General features: G+C 42.3%; 1 pseudogene; it reads left to right on the forward strand.

Annotated features, from left to right (window-relative positions):
* Nucleotides 1-22,663, forward strand: part of LOC113015543 (neural cell adhesion molecule 2-like) — a 298,755-nt pseudogene extending 276,092 nt beyond the window's left edge.
* Nucleotides 22,664-23,051: the final 388 nt, after the last annotated feature.

The following is a 23,051-nucleotide window of genomic DNA, read 5'->3' on the forward strand; positions in this document are numbered from 1 at the left end:
TCCCTTCATCCTCCTTCCCTCCGTCCGTCTTCCCCCCATCCTTCTTCCCTTCATCCTCCTTCCCTCCGTCCTTCTTCCCTCCGTCCTCCTTCCCTCCGTCCTTCTTCCCTCCATCCTCCTTCTCTCCCTCCTCTGTGTCTCCTCCTGTGTGACCTGCAGGTGAGAAACAGGTGTGAGGTGTCAGCTGTCAGGTAGGTGATGAGTGGAGAACAGAACAGAATCTGTTTCCTCTTCTAGTTCAGGACAACAGATTAATACAAACTATTCACAATATGTATAAAGAGAGAAAATACTGGTGGATTTTTCTTAATTTAACAAAGGAAACAGATGATCTGACTAAATATGACTAAAACTGATCCAGCTGATCTTTATAATTTGCAGACTGAGAGTTCGTTAAAACATGTCTGAGACTTTTGGAAGGTCAAATCCTCGACTCTCTGAACCTGTGTTTGTTTATTATGAGGCTGAAACATCTGAACCTGTGATTCAGATTCAAGCTCTGTGGGAGTTTCCCCCCCAAGAGGGACAAAAGGACCCCCCTGATGATCAACGATGGTCGCTCACAGTGGACGTAGATGGCTTCTTTCACTCCTCTTTAAAACCATCTGTCCTCTCTGTCCAAAATGTGAACATTAGCATCCTCGAAAGAGTGTCCTTTATCCTGTGGAGGTGGCTCTTCTATGTCCATCAGAATGGTGGGATCAATAGGATCAACAGGTGCTCCATGACCCTCCTGGGGGACACTCCCATAGGGCTTAAAAATCTGGGAGATCCACCAGTTGCTCTTAGAACTGAAGAAGCTTCTCGGATTAAACGTTTTAAACAAACTTGAAGAGGTCCAGCTCCTTACAATAGTTTTTTACAGTTGTTACACAGACCAACTGTGTATTGTGGCTGTTATGTATTTGCTCTGGCAGGTAAGTTTATAGCACAAAGATAATGTGTTCATTTATCAGCAGTTTATCACAGCTGGTCACAGAGATACTGATGATTTCAGCATGAGAGGTTCAAAGCCACACTGTGATCAGTCTCAGGAGTTTGGAAACTGCTTACAGATCAGTAACTCTGCTCAGCTGGTCTCATTACAGCGAGAGGGCAGCCATGTTTTTAACACAGCTGCAGTAAAGATACAGTGGGGCAAAAAAGTATTTAGTCAGCCACCGATTGTGCAAGTTCCCCCACCTAAAATGATGACAGAGGTCAGTAATTTGCACCAGAGGTACACTTCAACTGTGAGAGACAGAATGTGAAAAAAAAATCCATGAATTCACCTGGTAGGATTTGTAAAGAATTTATTTGTAAATCAGGGTGGAAAATAAGTATTTGGTCAATAACAAAAATACAACTCAATACTTTGTAACATAACCTTTGTTGGCAATAACAGAGGTCAAACGTTTACTATAGGTCTTTACCAGGTTTGCACACACAGTAGCTGGTATTTTGGCCCATTCCTCCATGCAGATCTTCTCGAGAGCAGTGATGTTTTGGGGCTGTCGCCGAGCAACACGGACTTTCAACTCCCGCCACAGATTTTCTATGGGGTTGAGGTCTGGAGACTGGCGAGGCCACTCCAGGACTTTCAAATGCTCCCTTTGTTGCCCGGGCGGTGTGTTTTGGATCATTGTCATGTTGGAAGACCCAGCCTCGTTTCATCTTCAAAGTTCTCACTGATGGAAGGAGGTTTTGGCTCAAAATCTCACGATACATGGCCCCATTCATTCGGTCCTTAACACGGATCAGTCGTCCTGTCCCCTTGGCAGAAAAACAGCCCCATAGCATGATGTTTCCACCCCCATGCTTCACAGTAGGTATGGTGTTCTTGGGATGCAACTCAGTATTCTTCTTCCTCCAAACACAACGAGTTGAGTTTATACCAAAAAGTTCTACTTTGGTTTCATCTGACCACATGACATTCTCCCAATCCTCTGCTGTATCATCCATGTGCTCTCTGGCAAACTTCAGACGGGCCTGGACATGCACTGGCTTCAGCAGCGGAACACGTCTGGCACTGCGGGATTTGATTCCCTGCCGTTGTAGTGTGTTACTGATGGTGACCTTTGTTACTTTGGTCCCAGCTCTCTGCAGGTCATTCACCAGGTCCCCCCGTGTGGTTCTGGGATCTTTGCTCACCGTTCTCATGATCATTTTGACCCCACGGGATGAGATCTTGCGTGGAGCCCCAGATCGTGGGAGATTATCAGTGGTCTTGTATGTCTTCCATTTTCTGATGATTGCTCCCACAGTTGATTTTTTCACACCAAGCTGCTTGCCTATTGTAGATTCACTCTTCCCAGTCTGGTGCAGGTCTACAATACTTTTCCTGGTGTCCTTCGAAAGCTCTTTGGTCTTGGCCATGGCGGAGTTTGGAGTCTGACTGTTTGAGGCTGTGGACAGGTGTCTTTTATACAGATGATGAGTTCAAACAGGTGCCATTCATACAGGTAACGAGTGGGGGACAGAAAAGCGTCTTACAGAAGACGTTACAGGTCTGTGAGAGCCAGAGATTTTCCTTGTTTGAGGTGACCAAATACTTATTTTCCACCCTGATTTACGAATAAATTCTTTACAAATCCTACCATGTGAATTCATGGATTTTTTTTCACATTCTGTCTCTCACAGTTGAAGTGTACCTCTGGTGCAAATTACTGACCTCTGTCATCATTTTAAGTGGGGGAACTTGCACAATCGGTGGCTGACTAAATACTTTTTTGCCCCACTGTATATACTTTACAATAAGCACTGCCTGTATTCAGATAAACTGCCAGCTTAGTTTGATTTGATCTAAACCTGACAGAGTGACAGCAGCCGTCCTCTCTCTGAAACAGCAACAACATGCAGGGAGCAGCGAGTCTGCTCAGCTACACATGGATTAAACTCTACGGTTAAACTATCAGGACATAATAGAAGTCAGTGAATTAATAAATAACAAACTAGCTCAGCTGGAGTCTCACATTGTCACAGATGAGGATGATAACACTGACTCCAGAGTGAGCAGGACACATCTGTGCTAAAGAAAACTGATGGAGGCCATCTGAGTGTGGGTGGATGCTGGACTCCAGCAGTCAGTCAGACGCTCGTCTCCATTCATGCGGTTTGATGCACTTCATATATATAAAGGGTAACTTGGTTGGATGGGACAGAGAGCTGTGACCATTGACCAGATCACAGGTACAGCAGAGTTTTAGCCTGATGCTAAAGAAGCACGTTTTCAAACACATGATGATTTACTTTTCAAAAGTCTCAAGCCAAACATGACCCCTGACCCCACATGGTTGTTGTGGGCGATCGTGGCTCAAGAGTTGGGAGTTCGCCTTGTAATTGGAAGGTTGCCGGTTCGAGCCCCGGCTTGGACAGTCTCGGTCGTTGTGTCCTTGGGCAAGACACTTCACCCGTTGCCTACTGGTGGTGGTCAGAGGGCCCGGTGGCGCCAGTGTCCGGCAGCCTCGCCTCTGTCAGTGCGCCCCAGGGTGGCTGTGGCTACAATGTAGCTGCCATCACCAGTGTGTGAATGTGTGTGTGAATGGGTGGATGACTGGATATGTAAAGCGCTTTGGAGTCCTTAGGGACTAGTAAAGCGCTATATAAATACAGGCCATTTACCATTTAAAGATGTTGTGGGAGCTAAAGAAATATTGGAAATTATATCCATGAATTGTCACATCAGCCAGTGTGTGCTCCAGCCGTGCTGGAATAGTGCAAACGTGCTTTTGTTTTGTTCTGGTTGTTTCAAAGCAGGACGGCGACTGTTCTTTGGGTGAGATCACGTGTTTCCTGTGTAATCTAAGTTTCATGTTTACAGACGAGTTAGAGAGCAAGAGAAGAAGAGACGGATTCATAAATGTCTTTGTTTCTGCTCTAACCAAACAATGCTGCTCTACAACTCTAGACTACCAGCCACAAAGACAACAGCTGGAGAAACATCTGTCTACCTCTGACATCCACCAGCTCATCCATACAACAAACACACATCAACAACCAGGAAGCAGCTTCACCTCTGGGGCGATCGTGGCTCAAGAGTTGGGAGTTCGCCTTGTAATCGGAAGGTTGCCGGTTCGAGCCCCGGCTCCGACAGTCTCGGTTGTTGTGTCCTTGGGCAAGACACTTCACCCGTTGCCTATTGGTGGTGGTCAGAGGGCCCGGTGGCGCTAGTGTCCAGCAGCCTCGCCTCTGTCAGTGCGCCCCAGGGTGGCTGTGGCTACAATGTAGCTTGCCATCACCAGTGTGTGAATGTGTGGATGACTGGTTGTGTAAAGCGTTTTGGGGTCCTTAGGGACTAAGTAAAGTGCTATACAAATACAGGCCATTTACCTCTGATCACACACACACTCAACTCTACTCACTCACCTGGAGGAACACTCAAGTAGACGATACTGATGATCTTCAATGAGCTGGTTCTTTCATTGAGGACACGACACATGTATGTTCCAGTGTCATTGATCCTCACATCCTTCAGATTCAAAGACACGTCTCCATACTTCATCTGTCTGTCCTGCAGATCCACCCGGTTCTTAAAAGATGGATGCTGGTGATCTGTAACAAAGCGACCAGCCTGGTACAAAAGCACAAATCCTGGCTTGTCAGTTCTGCTCCATACTACACTTCTGATCTTCTTGGTTGGAGTTCGACATGTCAGAGTGACGTTCTGTCCAGACTCAGCTGTGATGATCTTTGGGTCTGAAAGAGGAAACAACACAGAGCAGAGAGGTTAAAGGTCAAAGTACAACTATGATCAGAATGATTGACTTTAAATATTTTGTTTATTTCCTTTGACATTTGAGTTTTTAGTCATGTTGGATTTAATGAACCTCTGAACATCCAGCAGGTCACCAGTGACCCACTGAGGGGGAATTTTAGCCTCATGCTAAACATGCAAAGTGTCAGAAACTACAAGATGTTAGCTTCCACAGAACAACAACATGTGCTGATAATAAGTAAGAACAAGTCAACTCTAGACTACCAGCCACAAAGACAACAGCTGGAAACATCTGTCTACCTCTGACATCCACCAGCTCATCCATACAACAAACAAACATCAGCAACCAGGAAGCAGCTTCACCTCTGATCACACACACACTCAACTCTACTCACTCACCTGGAGGAACAACAGCCAGGTGGATGATGCTGGGAATCTCCAATGTGTCTGTTTCTGCCATGAACACATGACACATGTATGTTCCAGCGTCATTAATCGTCACGTTCTTCAGAATCAAAGACACGTTTCCATCCTTCATCTGTCTGTCCTGCAGATCCACCCGGTTCTTAAAAGATGGATGCTGGTGTGTTGAATTAGAGAGACCATCCTGGTACAAAAGCACATAATCTGGCTTCAGGTCAGCGTTCTTCCAGTACACAACTATGATGTTGTTGTTTGGAGCTCGACATGTCAGAGTGACGTCCTGTCCAGACTCAGCTGTGATGTTTTTCTGGTCTGAAAGAGGAACCAACACAGAGCAGAGAGCTTAAAGGTCAAAGTACAATTATGATCAGAATGATTGACTTTAAATATTTTGTTTATTTCCTTTGACATTTGTGTTTTTAGTCATGTTGGATTTAATGAACCTCTGAACATCCACCAGGTCACCAGTGACCCACTGAGGGGGAATTTTAGCCTCATGCTAAACATGCAAAGTGTCAGAAACTACAAGATGTTAGCTTCCACAGAACAACAACATGTGCTGATAATAAGTGAACAGAATGTGTGAGAGAAAGCAGCCTCTCATTATAAGACACTGTGAGTCTCTGCATGCTGCCTTTATGGAGCTACAGCTGTTTGTATACACTGAACAAGAAGCTTTGTAGCTGCATCCTGACTCCTGACACTACAACACATCACACTGACACACACATTACACTTCTTTGTCTCTGTCACAGCTGGATTACAGATGTTAAGTGTCCACACAGACAAACTAAATCCATATTATTATCATTGTTATTATTATTCTTAACAACATGTAAACTAGTCGATGCTGGTCTATTGTTGTCAGATAAACTCAGTTTAGTTTCTAACTGTAAACCTCACCTGCAGAGGCGAACACGACGACGACAGCAAACAGCAAAGCGGAGCAGCGTGATGCAGTTACGGCAGACATTTCCGTGTCATTATTACTGATCATCCAGCGCTTCTTTGATTTGTTCTGAAGTCTAAATCTGTCGCTAATTTCAGCGAACAACTGAACCTGAGTTTAAAACCTGATGAGATTCAATTAAATTTAAGGTTTAAAAAAAGCTGAAAGATTTAAGCAACTGACTCCACACTTCCGATTTAACTACTACTACTCAGTTTTGCCGACTCCTCGGTAAGGGAAATTTCTATTGGCTGTCCTAAAATTCGCTAGAAGTCGTTAAATGACGTCATCACCCAATTTGAATAATTGTAACAGATCCTGTAGGAGAGAGAAATGACATCGTGGAAGAGACAAAGTCAGTTAAAAACACCCTAAAAGAACTTACTACACATTTAGAACTGCAACCTTTTCATGGCACAACTCCAACCCTCCTTGTTTATGATTGGAATCAGTGCATCGATTTATTTTAGACAAAAACAATGTTGTACATCTAGCGCTGCTCCAGTCAGAACGGCAGCGTCGCTCATGAGAGATTCATTTGCAGTTTGGACCGTAGGGTGAACATCTGTTCTGGCCATGTACTGTGCAATTTTTGAGTCGTGCGACGGTTTTGGGGATCGGCCGAGTTTCGCCTTCATCGTGTGTCGTGCATCGTGTAGTATACGTGGGGTAACGAGAAGCGATTAACACCTCACGACCATCAATCGAGAGGATTTCAAACCTGTTTGAAGTCCTCTCGGCCGTCGTTAGGGTGTCTCCGCAGCCTCTCACACTGCGCACGCGCAAACAAGAAATGTTAGCGAACAGACGGAGCAGCACGTGCAGTGCAGCGTGTGATCTGGACACAAGCGATGGAGGCACAACTTGTAGAACTTTGGAAAGCTCATCCGAGCCTTTTCGATGTGGCCTCACAAAATGATCACGACCACAACAACCGTGAAAATAGTTGGATCTACACTGCTGCTCAATCACAGCTGCCTGATCATGTTTTTCATTAGCAATTCAGCAAAGTTGATGGTGGTGGTGTGTGTGTGTGCGTGAAAGACAGAGAGGGAGTGAGCGACAGATTTTGTGTTATAAGCTTCATGTTATGGACGCACAGTGTGAGCTCTCAGGTCGCATCTGAGCATCGGGCCGTATAGTGTGAGACCTTCTTCTGAACTTCTAACCCCTGCGAGTCAATCGTGCAGTTTGAGCAGAAGCTCAACAACACGACTGAAAAAATCGCACAGTGTGAGCCCAGCTTAAACGGTGTCTGAAAAGTCGCTAAATATTGCGACAAAGTCGCTAAGTTGGCAACACCGCTACTACTACCTCTTCCGCAATGATGTGTTTTCCTCTGATTGGGAGAAAAGAAAGGGGAGTGTACGTTATGATTCGATTGTCTGTCTGAGATTGTCATTGTTACGGTTCTAAATAAAGTTTATTTAAAAACTACGACTACCTCTTCCTCTATCTTTTTATCGCTGCTCGCAGACAACTTCAGGTGCCTTAGTGGATCGGAACAGCTTTTTCTCATATTAACAGCAGTTGCTCTCGAAAACCCAAATATTGTCCTATTAATTACATCACCTGTATTCCTCTGAAATATTTATTTTACCTTTAACTGAATACAATTCTTCTGTTATTCAAATCTGAGTATTTGTTGCTTTCCTGTTATTTACCACATTCTAACATTACATGTTCAAATGTCTCCTCTTGTCCACAGAATTCACAATTCCCTGTGTCATGCTTGTTCATATTTTTAACATGAATATTATATATATATATATATATATATATATATATATATATATATATATATATATATATACATATATATATATATATATATATATATATATATATATATATATATATATATATATATATATATATATATATATATATATATCAGCCCTCTTACCTTGTGTAGTAAATGAAAATCAGGAGTTCTTTGTATAACCATGGTGGTAAAACTGAAAATGATGCTGCTGAACTAATACTTTTCTTACTAATTCCTTTCTAACGTATTTTTCTATGTAATTTAACCAAAACTTCCTGTTGATTCCCTTTATTTTTCTTGTTTTTGACAAGGTTTAACTATATCATGTGCTATGTGTTTTTCACCATGTCCCTTTAACTTTGCCCAGTAAGTTAAAGCTGATGTCTTCTTATTTCTAACAGTAGTTCATTCATTTCGACTTGCAATTGAAACATTTTAATGGCCCCAAAACACAACCTCAACACTTGATACTGGGTTTTATCCAAGTGATTTAACAATCTTTTAGCTGCTGAGCCATAGACCAGACATACATAATCCATGATCTAATGACACTTATATATAAAGCTTTTCATGTTGTTTTTTCTGCAACCCATTCGCTGCTTTTGAAACATGTAAAATATTCAAAACCTTTTTAGATTTCTCAGTCATTTCCCCAATATGTGTTTTCCATGTAAGCCTTTTAATCAAACCTAATCACACGAGCCAAGGTGTGAGAATGAAGAGAGGCAGAGAGGAAAGGGCGATGGTTTTATAAAATCCAAAGCAAAGTGGTGGAAATGAGAAGTACAGGACGAAACAGGAGAGTGGAGACGGTTATATCTCGACTGAGATTCGGACACACTGGTTTAAATAGCACATTTTTAATAAGTAAACACTGTACAGAGGAGTGTGACTGCAGTAGGGAACAGGAAACAATAGAACATGTTTTATTGCATTGTCAGAAGTATGATATGGAAAGGAGACAACTGCTCAAAACCTGGAGGATATGAAAGTGAAGTGGGACTTGATTGATTGTTTCGCATGAGCTCTATAAGTGAAAGTTATCAGGCTGTATTTTGGTTTTTAAGGCATTTGTTCGGAAAGATTTACATTATTATTATTATTTATTTATTTATGTCATTTCGGTCCAAACTCCACACCAGTTGGTGGCGGTAATGCACCATTTTGCCGCCAATAAACCCCTATACAGAAGAAGAAGAAATCGAAAGCGTAGCCTCTGCATGAGCGTCTCAGACACAGATTCGTAGTCAGTGACTTTCAGCTTTATTTAAACCTTAAATGTAATCTGATGTGTTCAGGTTTAAACTCAGGTTTAGTTGTTCAGTGAAAATACTAGTGATGGGCATGAAGCTTCATGAAGCACTGAAGCTTTTCATCCAATTGGTTCATCCCAGCGCAAAGCTTCATTTGCTCTAGTAGGACACCTACTGGACGTAAAAATATTAGTTGGCATGAATTTGAAGAGTGTGGCCTTTTGCACACAGCCTGTAAATGTCAACAACAAAAGGAGTGTGTAAAACATGTATATTGTAGTGATGGCAGCATACTGTGTATATTTATAGTGGCAGTATGGAAAATGATTATTTGGAAATGCTTGAAATGGAAATGATCATTTACTGTGAGGTGAGGTGTGGTTGGGGTGTGGACAGTGGTTGTGCTTTTGTAACGTTGAGGTATGGACAGCTACACACTGAGGCTTTGAGCCTCAGTCCTGCCTGTTCACATTTTATTCAGTAAAAACTAAATTTTCACTGCTTTTATGACCTTTAGTGGGGAGAACGTAGCTAGGATTTAATGATTTAACAAATCTTTTGAATCCTTTGTCCTCCACAATGCTAAATGGCTGGGAGTCCTCAATCACCATGCTGACCAGGTCTTCATCTATTTGAGATTGTTCTCCTGAGGAAAGACAATAAAGACAAAGCACAAATATAAATATCACACACGTAACTTATAACAGTTGTATAATATTGTTATATCATTTAGTAACATTACTGCATGCTATATTATCATGACATTTGATGGCTCACCTGGTCTTGCTCCACAATCGGTGTTCCCCTTATTCTCATGCAAAGCTCTGTAGTGCCTAAGCATGGATGAGGTGTTGTTGTTATATCCCAGCTCCCTGGCACATAGCAAACACCTCACCTTGTACAAAAGTACAGACAGCTTAACATAGGTTTTATTGCACCATCAGTATTATGAAAATACATCTTCTGTAGAAATCTACATACCTTGTTGGGAGGATCCATCCATCCATCCATCGTCATCCGCTTTGTCCGGGGCCGGGTCGCGGGGGCAGCAGCCTAAGCAAAGAGGCCCAGACCTCCCTCTCCCCAGCCACCTCCTCCAGCTTATCCGGGGGAATACCAAGGCGTTCCCAGGCCAGCTGAGAGAGATATAATCTCTCCAGCGTGTCCTGGGTCTGCCCCGGGCCTCCTCCCGGTGGGACATGCCTGGAACACCTCACCCAGGAGGTGCCCAGGGGGCATCCTTGTCAGATGCCCGAACCACCTCAGCTGGCTCCTTTCGATGTGGAGCAGCAGCTGCTCTACTCTGAGCCCCTCCCGGATGGCCGAACTTCTCACCCTATCTCTGAGGGAGAGGTCAGCCACCCTTCGGAGGAAGCTCATTTCTGCCGCTTGTATCCGCGATCTCGTTCTTTCGGTCACTACCCACAGCTCGTGGCCATAGGTGAGGGTAGAGACGTAGATCGACCGGTAAATTGAGAGCTTCGCTTTTACACTCAGCTCCCTCTTCACCACGACGGACCGGTGCAGCGTCCGCATTACTGCAGCTGCAGCCCCAATCCGTCTGTCGATCTCCGGCTCCCTTCTCCCATCACTCGCGAACAAGACCCCGAGATACTTGAACTCCTCCACTTGGGGCAGGAACTCATCCCCGACCCGGAGTGGGCACTCCACCCTTTTCCGGCTGAGAACCATGGCCTCAGATTTGGAGGTGCTGATCCTCATTCCCGCTGCTTCACACTCGGCCTCGAACCGTTCCAGTGCGAGCTGGAGGCCCTCACCCGATGAAGCCAACAGAACCACATCATCTGCAAAAATCAGAGATGAGATTCTGAGGCCACCAAAGCGTAAGCCCTCCGCCACTTGGCTGCGCCTAGAAATCCTGTCCATAAAAATTATGAACAGAACCGGAGACAAAGGGCAGCCCTGGCGGAGCCCATCACCCACCGGGAACGAGTCCGACTTATTGCCGGCAATGCGAACCAAGCTCTTGCAACGGTTGTATAGGGATCGAATGGCCCGTAGCAATGGGCCAGACACCCCATACTCCCGCAACACCTCCCACAGGACACCCCGAGGGACACGGTCGAATGCCTTCTCCAAGTCCACAAAACACATGTAGACTGGTTGGGCAAACTCCCATGCACCCTCAAGTTTGTTTGGAGGAATAAGATCAAAATGTTCCCACACAGGGGAGGACATCCTCCTCTTCTTAGCTGGCTCCATTCTCTCCTGACTTTCTCTCCTCACTCTCAGAAACCTCCAAACTCTCACTAACCGCAACTCTCAATCAAACACCCACATTTTGAATGAAGTCTGAGGGGTTTATATCGCTGTCATAGCTCGCGGCAAAGCTCAAACCACTTCATGAACCAGTCACGTGGTACAGCGAGGCTTCGGACGTCATCATTTTCAGCTCCTCCCATAAATGAAGCAAGCCTCGATACGCGCATCGCGGAAACGCCCCCTCCATTACTCGACACACGCTTCGAAGCCTCGATACAGAACGTCACATCACTAGGAAATGCCAACAGACTCAGAACAAACTAAGAGTCAGATCGGCAGAAACAGAGATCACGGACATGTCTGCTGTAACTGCAACGCTCTGCTCCACGCTGATGTTTGTCGTGTTCGTCTCTGCAGGTGAGGTTTACCTGTTTTAAGCCCAAATATATCTGACGCTGACATAAAGACGATTAAATAGTATCAGCCTCTTTATATGTTAACAAAATTTCGTAAAGAATTACTTTCATATGGATTCAGTTTTTCTGTGTGTGACGGAGACAAGAGGCTGAGTGGACACTTAGCATCTGTGTGGACAGGAAGTGTCCCACTGTAGCGACCGCACGCGCCGGAGCACGCGCAGTAGTGAAGTGCGGGTCGATCCTGAAATATCGATTCCTCCGATACCAATCATTTATGTTCTAGAATCGATTCTCACATTAAAATATCGATATTTTAGTAATTTAGGGTACATTTGTAGTTTATCATTAACAGGAACACAGTGGGAAGAAGCTATAACATTCGGATTGTCTACATTCAAAGGAACTACTTCCTCTTCCGCCTCTCATAGTCATATGCGAAATATGGCTGTATAAATGTATGGCTGATATGGCCAATATTATAGTTATTATATTAATCATTCTAAGTTATTACAGCAGTGAGTTTGAACTCTCAAATCAAATCACTTCTGTTGTCACATCACATGTGCAGGTACACTGGTACAGCACATGTGCGTGAACTCTGTGTCAAACACTGAGCTTCAGTAAAGACTCAAGTTGCAGTTATTATGTCCTATCACCTTAAATCTTCACTCGAAGACACTCAAGTATCTGTGACAGTGTATATGTAGATGTATTATATTTAACCTCGTAAGACCCGAACTCTTCCATGACATGCATTTTTAATTTCTCTTTGATATCTGGGCACATTGAGGCCTGATGAATGTAAAAGCAGAGAATTATCAGATTTTTTTTTCACCTTATTTTTGTTTTTAAGAACAATAAGAGCCACGTATGAGGATATTCGTTTAAAATATTTGACAGAACGGTGGCAGTATAACGTCCTCGTACGTGGATATCAGGCCCATGCAGAGCAAAATTCAGTATTTTGGTCTAAATAACCCAAAATGTGATGTCCACATATGTGGACGGCAGGTCCTAGGAGGATAAGCGACAAATGTGCCTTCAGTATGTTGGCATTACTAAATTTGGCTCAATGCTTACATATATGTGTAAACAGCAAACGTACGAGCTGTGATAACTGTTTCTGATAAAATGAAGAGTAGACTGATATATGAAATATTCCTTTATTGGGTGAGAAAATCAGACCATGTCATAACTGCTTTAAGTCATACAGAATAGATATCAGAGCCTTAAACAGGCTGACTTCTACTAAATGGGTCAAACTGGGCAGAAAGTCTACAAACACATAACATCCTTATAGAATATGATGTAACACTATAGATCAACTTACCTCAGAATATATAAAGCATATAAACAATTACAGCAATATGATGCAACAAACACAGCAGTGCTACTGATCCAAAATACTCAAAGCTTCATAGAACTGAAACAAACATTGATTTTTATATGCAGCTACAAAGCTTTTTGTTCAGTGTATACAAACAGCTGTAGCTCCATAAAGGCAGCATGCAGAGACTCACAGTGTCTTATAATGAGAGGCTGCTTTCTCTCACACATTATGTTCACTTATTATCAGCACATGTTGTTGTTCTGTGGAAGCTAACATCTTGTAGTTTCTGACACTTTGCATGTTTAGCATGAGGCTAAAATTCCCCCTCAGTGGGTCACTGGTGACCTGCTGGATGTTCAGAGGTTCATTAAATCCAACATGACTAAAAACTCAAATGTCAAAGGAAATAAACAAAATATTTAAAGTCAATCATTCTGATCATAGTTGTACTTTGACCTTTAACCTCTCTGCTCTGTGTTGTTTCATCTTTCAGAGCAGAAAAACATCACAGCTAAGTCTGGACAGGACGTCACTCTGACATGTCGAGCTCCAAACAACAACATCACAGCTGTGCACTGGAAGAACGCTGACCTGAAGCCAGAATATGTGCTTTTGTACCAGGCTGGTCTCTCTGATCCAACACACCTGCATCCATCTTTTAAGAACCGGGTGGATCTGCAGGACAGACAGATGAAGGATGGAGACGTGTCTTTGATTCTGAAGGATGTGACGATTAATGACACTGGAACATACGAGTGTCATGTGTTCATGGCAGAAACAGACTCATTGAAGATTCCCAGCATCATCCACCTGGCTGTCGTTCCTCCAGGTGAGTGAATAGAGTTGAGTGTGTGTGTGATCAGAGGTGAAGCTGCTTCCTGGTTGTTGATGTGTGTTTGTTGTATGGATGAGCTGGTGGATGTCAGAGGTAGACAGATGTTTCTCCAGCTGTTGTCTTTGTGGCTGTTTGTTTGTTTGTTTTTTACTTACGGTACAGAGTCATTAATGTCTGAGCGAACTATGTTACTTTCTGTGTCAGACTCTCTTTTTACCTGGTTAAATCACCATGGTGACTAATGTTAAAAACATAACCTGGTCATGTCCAGCATGTGTTCAGTGTGATGTCGATTCTCTGCTGGGGGAAAATGTTTCATATGTGCAGCTTTTTAAACCGTATCTCACTAAAACCACTGAGTGTAACATCAGACTCACAGAGTTTTAATTTAGTGATGTGTAAACCGTGTAAATGTTTCGTACTGGATTCTAATCTATTGCCCAGGCTGCTGACGTTAAAGCTACTAGAGGATAAATTATAAGCTTCATCAGGATATTTATCCCCAAGAATACATTTTAAATCCAATTAATTTCATTTGATCAGTTGACACCTCACACCTGTCTCTCACCTGCAGGTCCGACAGGAGGACGCACAGAGGACGGAGGGAAGGAGGATGGAGGAAAGGAAGGCAGAGGGGAGGAGGATGGACCTGTTGGATTGGCAGTTTCTGCTGCGTTTCTTTGTGCCGCTGTGCTTCTTGTTGTCTGTGTTGTTAGGTTTTGGATACAAAGACGACTTCAATCTAAGACTTACGATGATCCAGAGATCACACAGCCTCTTACGTCTGCGCAGGAGGACAGTTACACAGATGACCTGAAGATAAATTAGAAATGAACCATCGTTAACATCCAGGTTAATTTCATTCAAATTAACTTTAAATTGAGCAGTTTTTTTGTGTTGGTTTAAAATATCAACCTCGTGTGGCCTTTTCTTCTTTAACTGCAGCACAGTGTGAAAAAGTTTGTATAACAAGCTTGTTTTAGGTGCTGTTATGAAACAAAAAATTCATGCAGCTGAACTGTAGATGTTTCTCTCTGACTCTGAACTGTGAACCTCGCCAGCTTCTATTCCGCTCCTGATGCAGGAAGATGAAGTGAACAATGTAAATGTCCTTAATGTGTCTTCATCTCTATGTCCCATCTTTACATTTATACCTGTGTAATGTTGTTTTTTATTATGGGTGTTTTTGTAACGTACAGAGGTGAAAGGTTGAAAGGTTTTCTTTATGTTCTTGCAGTTATGAAATTATGATCTTTATCTGTTTTGTGAACAGACTTCTGATTGGCTGTTTCATGTGATGAACCAGAAATAAATGATTCATGGTGATGTTGTTCGTCTGCTGCAGATTTCAGGCCTGACACGTCTTCTTTTCACCTCCACATGCACATCATGCTGCATTACACCAACATGCAAGTTGTTAGCTTGAGGATCACCTTGTAGCAAAAAAGCTATTTTATAACTGTACAGAATGGTGTTCATCAGTTTAATGCTGGATTGTGTTGCTGCACTAATCCTCAGTCAGAAGCCGTACATGCACGAGAATGTTTGTTTTGTATGCAATGTGACGGTGAATGAGGAGCAGACATTAAATGTTGTTTTTACAGCTCCAAATGTCAACAACAGTCACCTCAAGGTGCTTTATATTGTAAGGTCGACTCTACAATAATACATGATGTGGTTTGTGAAAAAGAAACATAACTGGCCTAAAACACTCACATAACAATCTTATAAAGTTTCATCACCCTGATTTTGTAAGCAAGCAAAAACTGCATGGTGCATTAAGGATTCTGAACAATTCCTAAATGCACCACGAGATGGCAGTCCAACACAAAGAGTAACAGTTCACAATGTAACGCCTGTTTACCACAGCTACAAGAAGTTCAGACATGGAAATGAACTACTAAACCAGGGGTGTCCAACTCCAGACCGGTAGAGCCGCTGTCCTGCAGGTTGTAGAGCTCACCCTGGGTCAGCACACCTGAATCAAATGATTAGGTCATTACCAAGCCTCTGAAGAACTTCAAGACATGTTGAGGAGGTCATTTAGCCATTTAAATCTGCTGTGTTGGATCAAGGACACATCTAAAACCTGCAGGACACCGGCCCCTGAGGCCTGGAGTTCGACACGCCTGAACAAGTGCAGACACTATCAAGCCGACTACTGAGCCACGGTTACATTTTGAGAAGAAGAAAAAAACTCAACGGATAGATTACTCTAATCTGTGTGTTTGCGTCCTGCTGTACCACTGATCATATTGATATCTGAACCTGTAACCAGTGATGTCCTTGCATCCATTTTGTTGTAGTTTTTGATACACAAATTTACATCAGTTTGTTCTGAACAAAGTTTACATCTGTTCAAAGTTTGGATGCCGATGATAATGTGGTGATTCTGTGCTATAATATATGTAATACACATATACTTCTCTGTTGCCAAGAATATTATATTAGGTTATCTAATGTTGGCATAAAGCACAGCAAACCAAATGTGCAATGTCATGAGTTTCCTTTATCAAAGAAAAACTATTTTCTGAGTTATTTCTTGTTAAATTGGCCATTTTTCTCATACATTTCCGCTTTAATCTAGAAGAATTTGAGTCACATAAATAAATTGCTTATTTGCTGGTTCATCCTTTGAGTTAGGTGCCTTTTTATGCTTTTTAATGATTCATATGTCAGTGTTTTTAAAAACATCTTTTATTTAAAGGACAAAGGCACACAGCATTGCAGAGACTTGAACACTTTTACACGGTTTATTCACCTTTATGCTCGCGCATCATGTCTCTCTCTCTCTCTGTCCCCGCACAGGTCGCGGCATCCTGCTGAAATAGGGAAGGCATGATTAGATGATGGAGGACGGTGTGTGGAGCATCCCCTGGCACCACACCCCACTGCTCCACCCCTCCCCTGCAGCTGAGCCACAAACCACGCCCACCACAATGACATATTGCTCCGGTAGCTGGACCCATAAAGATGACTCAGCACACAAAGGCTCTTAACTAAAAGAGTTTTATTATAAGGAAAAGACTTAATAAGGGTTTATGATTGGAGAGGCTGAGTGACTTCAGTGTGAGAGGAGCATGGGAGCTCTGTCAGAGATGACATACGTTGGTAACTACTGTAGTCAACAGGATAAGTAAAGATATCATCACACATCAAAAACACATAGAAACAGCAAAACTCACTTTTGGCACAAAACTAGCAGGTGTGCGACTGCAGGAATCTAGATTTTGACTTATCCAGGTAATTATTGGTTAACACCGGGTTTTCTACGAAGGTGGTTCACTTTGAGGTAAATCATCATGGTGACACATGCTGTGACACTGACCTGCTCTGGTGCTTTTTATTCATTATTATTCCTTTAGAATTTAGAGGTGGGTATTTATTACTACTGTACAAACATAATTGAGCTTGACAGTCATGACGCATTCACAGCACTAACAGGCGCACGCCTCCCTCTAGTGGCCACATTAAGTTCCAAACATAGAAAAAGTGTTGGCTACCTATAACATAGTCCTGGGGTCCCTTCCAGGCCATTCAACCCCCCACTCACACCTTGACCCACGTGACCTCAGTAACTCAGTTGACAGCAGGGTGGGTGAGCCACTCTCAGGACCACCGCCAACATCACAACCTCACTAGGAGTTAAACACCCGAGACTCTCCATCAGCTTTCAGAACTGAAGAGGTGTGCCACCCAGCCTCCACAATCTCTGATCGTGACCATAAACAGAGGTCCAGTTGTCTTCAACTCAAACTCTTAAAAGTACCATGACCTGGATGATGGAGCATGAGGGAGTGCATGCATGGTTAGATAATAATGCTAACAGCTAACACTGTCACTGTGCTTTTCCCGTGTCCCGTGTTTCATGTCTAGTCACCTTGTCTCTGTGTTAAGCTTGTGTGTCTTGTGTCTGAGTCGGAGGTGTGTTTCCTCTTTTATTTTGATAGTTCTTATCCTGTGTGCAGTGTCTTGCTTCCCCTTGTCTCGTAAGGTCGGCTTAGTCCCAGCTGTGTTCCCCTCCTGTTTCCTGTCTCCTATTCCCCCTGTGTATATATGGTGTGTGTTTCCCTCAGTTTCTCAGGGAAACTGAGGGAAACACTTGGATTGTTTGCGTGTTTTCCTGTGTTTCTTGTGTTTCATATTTAGCTTTCCCCAGTCTGGGTTTCAGTTAGGTTTTTTCCTCTGTTCATCAAGTCTGGTTTTTGTTCATAGTATTTTTACAGCCAGAAATAAATGCTCGCTTTTGCTATCTTTCACCCTTGTCTCCGTGTGCCTGCATTTGAGTGGACAATCACCTCACTCCATGCTATCTGCTTTGCCAGATGTGACAAACACACTGTTAATTCTTACATACAGTCAAGTATAAATAACATTTTTGTGTTATTTAGTTATTAAACAGCAAACATGACAAACTGAACCAGTATATGTTAATAATTAAAGCAGATCACATTGAAATCGACATGCTAGCTGGAGCTAGCATGTGGATGCTAGCCTCCATGTAAAATACAAAGACAGTTAATGAGCTGCTTCAACAGCTCACAGAAAGTTGTAGTTCTTGCATGTTATGATGTTATAATATCATAAATAGATCTTATTGTTTACAACACTCACATCCTCCATCTTTCTCTCGTTGCTCACATGTGCCACCCAACCTCCACAATCTCTGATCAAGCTCCACTCGCCTGGGTAACTTTATATCATTTTGTAGGCTATCGGGCAGATTTACTAAGCAGAACAAATTGTTATTCAGGGTGATCTACTAACAATTCACTATGATTAAAAATAATTATAATTTATATAGAAAGATCCAGCCAGTTCAGTTGAGTTATTACTGGCACTGATTTAGGGCTTTTAGTGTGAGTTAAGGTTTTAAACGAGGCAATTCAAATCAATGAGAGGAAGCTGAAAGAGAAGCAATATGTTCATGATATCAGGGTTGGTTCTCTTGACAGAAATCACTGGGCACTGTGTGGACTGAGACTAAAGTGGAGCTCAGGATTTCTCCAAAGGAGAACTGCATTTTTACACATTTAATCCACCTTAAATGTGTGTGGAACAGCTGACCCAACTATTAGACAATAACATTTTGTGTGGCTTTCATTCACAAAGTGACTCTGAGCTTCTTTCATGAACCCAGGAGCTTTTTAATGTTAATGCTTTGCACTGTCAGTAACTCTGGCCCTAAATGTTTTCCAGTTTTGTGATGAAGAGATATTTTTACAGGCTGCTCTCATTTAAATATCATTTGCATAAAAACATCAGGGTACAAACACACTGTGTGCATTTTGGTTTCCACAGCAGACATCCTCCACCACATTTTTAATGAGACCTGTATAAAGTCATTCAGATTCTCAGCACACTCTCTCTTTTTCTTTTTTTTCCAAGATATGTTTATTGAGCAATTCACATGCTTGTATGACAATGGGGTTTACAGCATCAGATAGTTGCTCTGTTTCTGTACATTTACATCACAGGCTCTTCTCTTTTTCTAAGTCCTTATCAGGTCACCTACCCACTGTGATGACATCCAAGTAAAGGGAAACTGGTCAGGAAAAGGAGACTAAGTTGATGTAATAAGTTGCTGTGATTACAGCAGAACTGCCAGAGAAACATCATTAAAGGACTGAAATGTTTCTTGCAGCCAAATTATCTGCAGTCCTTTTTCCCTTTTTTACAATATTATGAACAATGTCCCACCAGGTGGTAGGGAGCTGCAGGACAGTGACACTGGTCCTGTCGATCCTTCAAAAGGACACAAAACCAAAGAGTCCAGATCACCAAACAGTCTGACCAGGAGAGTATTAGCCCCGCCCTCAACATCCTAAACCTGAACATCATGCTGTGCACCAGAGTTATGCTGACCAGTGTTCAATATGATTCTGATCAGAAACAGGGATACGAACTGGGAAGTGGATTAAGTGGGTTACTGGTTCCAGATGAATGTGATGTGCAGTTAGTGTGAAGCAAGTTTAATCTCTGAAAACACTTCATCTGAATTCATGACAAGCTGTCAGACTTTATGTGACGTGATATAAAGCAGAAACAACCTAAAGCCGAAACAGGAAACATACTCCATTACTGTTTTGTATCTGGTCTGAAGTCCTGTGTGTCTTATATGTTAGATTCACATATTATCAGGACATCACTGCTCCAAGGCAGAATCAGTTGGATGGAGTCAGGTCTTTGCCAAAGGAACCACAAGTAATTCATGAGCAAATATGAAATAATAATATAATTATATAGATTAATGCATCGATCAGTTTTGCTGCGGTATTTGGGGCAGGGTCGTGGGGGCAGCAGCCTAAGCAGAGACACCCAGACCTCCCTCTCCTTGGCCACCTCTTCCAGTGTCTCCGGGAGAACACCAAGGCGTTTGCAGACCAGAGACCTGAGAGATATAATCTCTCAGGTCTTAATTAGTGCGATTGCAATAATATAATTTCCCAGGTGGAGGTACGTGCAGGGACTGCAGGTAGTTAAGCAAGTAACGTGATTTGATCCCCTACTCCTGTGTGCTGGGAGGGCCTCTGAGTCGAAAACACACCCGGAGTGTTTGCAGAGTATTTGGTTTTATTCAAAACAAAATACGTCAGTGAAACAAATTCCCATTTCTGACTTCAGGGATTTGTTTGTCTGTGAATGGATGTACAGGCTGGTTTGATCTGTATTTTTTTGCTACAGATGTCAGTTTGCCCACAATTTCTTTAATTTTATCTTTTGACTTTTCATTCTTGAGTGATTTACTTTTGTAAAATGTTTTGCTCACCTGAAATGAAACTTAAATAAGTTCCTGCCGACCTCACACTGTTTTTATCTGTGGATAATTTTCCATCCTGATGTTCAGAAGAGTGTTTGAGGGTTTCAGATCCTTCAGAACAACAGTAAGTGTTTAAAATGATGCCTTTCAGTTTCTTAGATAAGAAACAAAAGCTGTCAGACTTTATCTCTATATTTTTTAACTGTTTGATGCTGTATGTTCTGCTGCTTCTTTATTCCTCAAAAAAGTTCTATAGAACAGCTTTTATGGAGGTAAATATTGCTTCCTTCATAGTGCAATATCCATTTTTAGACAGAAAAAAATACAAAATATAAAATATATCAAATCTAAATGACATCCATTTAGATTTGATATATTTTATATTTTGTATATAATTGTTTCACCTTTTTTTAACGATGCACTTCATCGTCCAACTACAGTCCCACGTAACACATCACAACGTAACACATCACAACGTAACACATCACAACGTAACACATCACAACGTAACACATCACAACATCACGTGGCTCAATTTCTTTAAGAGACAGGTTGTCCATTTTGAGATCGAGCGAATGGGTGACAGAAAATTTTTGATCTTTATTTAAACCTTAAATGTAATCTGATGTGTTCAGGTTTAAACTCAGGTTCAGTTATTCAGTGAAACACCAACAGACTCAGACATTTAGGACAAACTAAGAGTCAGATCAGCAGAAACAGAGAACACGGACATGTCTGCTGTAACTGCGTCACTCTGCTCCACGCTGATGTTTGTCCTGTTCGTCTCTGCAGGTGAGATTTACCTGTTAGAAACTAAGTTTTTAACAGAGTTTATATGTGAGATAACAAGGAATGAAGAGAATGAGCCTGGGTTACGCGTGAATGATATTTCCCGAGAATTATTTTTATATTATTTGGTTTGTGTCGGTCGGAGTGATGATGCTAAAGTCAGTTAGCAGCGCTGCTTTAAGGTGAAATAATTTATATGGAATCAGATTTCTGGCAGAAATATCACACAAGATATAAAAGACAGGACAAAGACACATTGTGAAATAGAGCCAGAGACCAAAGATAACTAATTATTAAATACTGAGGTGACCATCTCTGCATTTATTTCACTCACCATGTGATCCTATGTCTGTCCAATCTGTATGAAGCTTTAAACAGTGAAATCAGTAACCAATAATCTATAACCTGCTGTGACTGGTCACACTGATCAAACATCACTGTCAGTGTGTTTAAAGATGGAGTTGGATGACCTCAGGTGGTAGAGCAGGTCTCTTACTAATTGCAGGGTTGATGGTTTGATTCCAGTCTGCGTGCCAAATATCTATGGGCAAGATGCTAACACACAGATAAATCCAGCAGACTAGGAATGTGTGTTAGATAGAAATCAGTGACACAGAAAAAAGTGCATGGGTGAATGAAGCAAGTTGTACAGAGCATGTTCGAGTAGGAAAGCACTACATAAGAACTAAATGTAGTTTAGTCTCTTGTAATGTCTAATGTTCTCCCTCTTCTTCAGCTCAGCTGACACAAGAAGAAACACAATCAAAGATCATCATCTAATAACAGAAGACAATCTTTTATTGTGTGTTTCTGATTGGCTGTTGTAGAAGTGAACAGTTGCACTTTGACCTTTAACCTCTCTGCTCTGTGTTGTTTCCTCTTTCAGACCAGAAAAACATCACAGCTGAGTCTGGACAGGACGTCACTCTGACATGTCGAGCTCCAAACAACAACATCATAGTTGTAGAGTGGAGCAGAGCTGACCTGAGAGATGAATATGTGCTTTTGTACCGGGATGGTCACTTTGTTCCAGACAACCTGCATCCATCTTTTAAGAACCGGGTGGATCTGCAGGACAGACAGATGAAGGATGGAGACGTGTCTTTGATTCTGAAGGATGTGACGATTAATGATACTGGAACATACAAGTGTGGTGTCTTCATGAGAGAAACAAGAAGTGAACACATCATCATCCACCTTCATGTTGTTCCTCCAGGTGAGTGAGTAGAGTTGAGTGTGTGTGTGATCAGAGGTGAAGCTGCTTCCTGGTTGTTGATGTTTGTTTCTAAAGATGTTGTTGATGAGACTTTGTAGAAAGCAGCTGGTCTGAGTGATGTGATCAGAGTGCAGTAGATAATGTCTGACAGCAGTTTGAAGAGGAAATGGATTCTGTTCTGTTCTTCACTCATCACCTACCTGACAGCTGACACCTCACACCTGTTTCTCACCTGCAGGTCAGACAGGAGGATCTGTCGGACTGAAAGTTGGTCTGTCAGTTCCTGCTGTGCTTCTTGTTGCTGCTGTTGTTGGATCTTTATTCTACAGAAACCATAAAATAAAAAAACAGAGTCAGGAAACAAACCAGCTTCCAGCTGAACTGTGAGTCTTCTGT

The sequence above is a fragment of the Astatotilapia calliptera genome, chromosome 3, assembly GCF_900246225.1.
Source record: "Astatotilapia calliptera chromosome 3, fAstCal1.2, whole genome shotgun sequence".
Taxonomy (NCBI): domain Eukaryota; kingdom Metazoa; phylum Chordata; class Actinopteri; order Cichliformes; family Cichlidae; genus Astatotilapia; species Astatotilapia calliptera.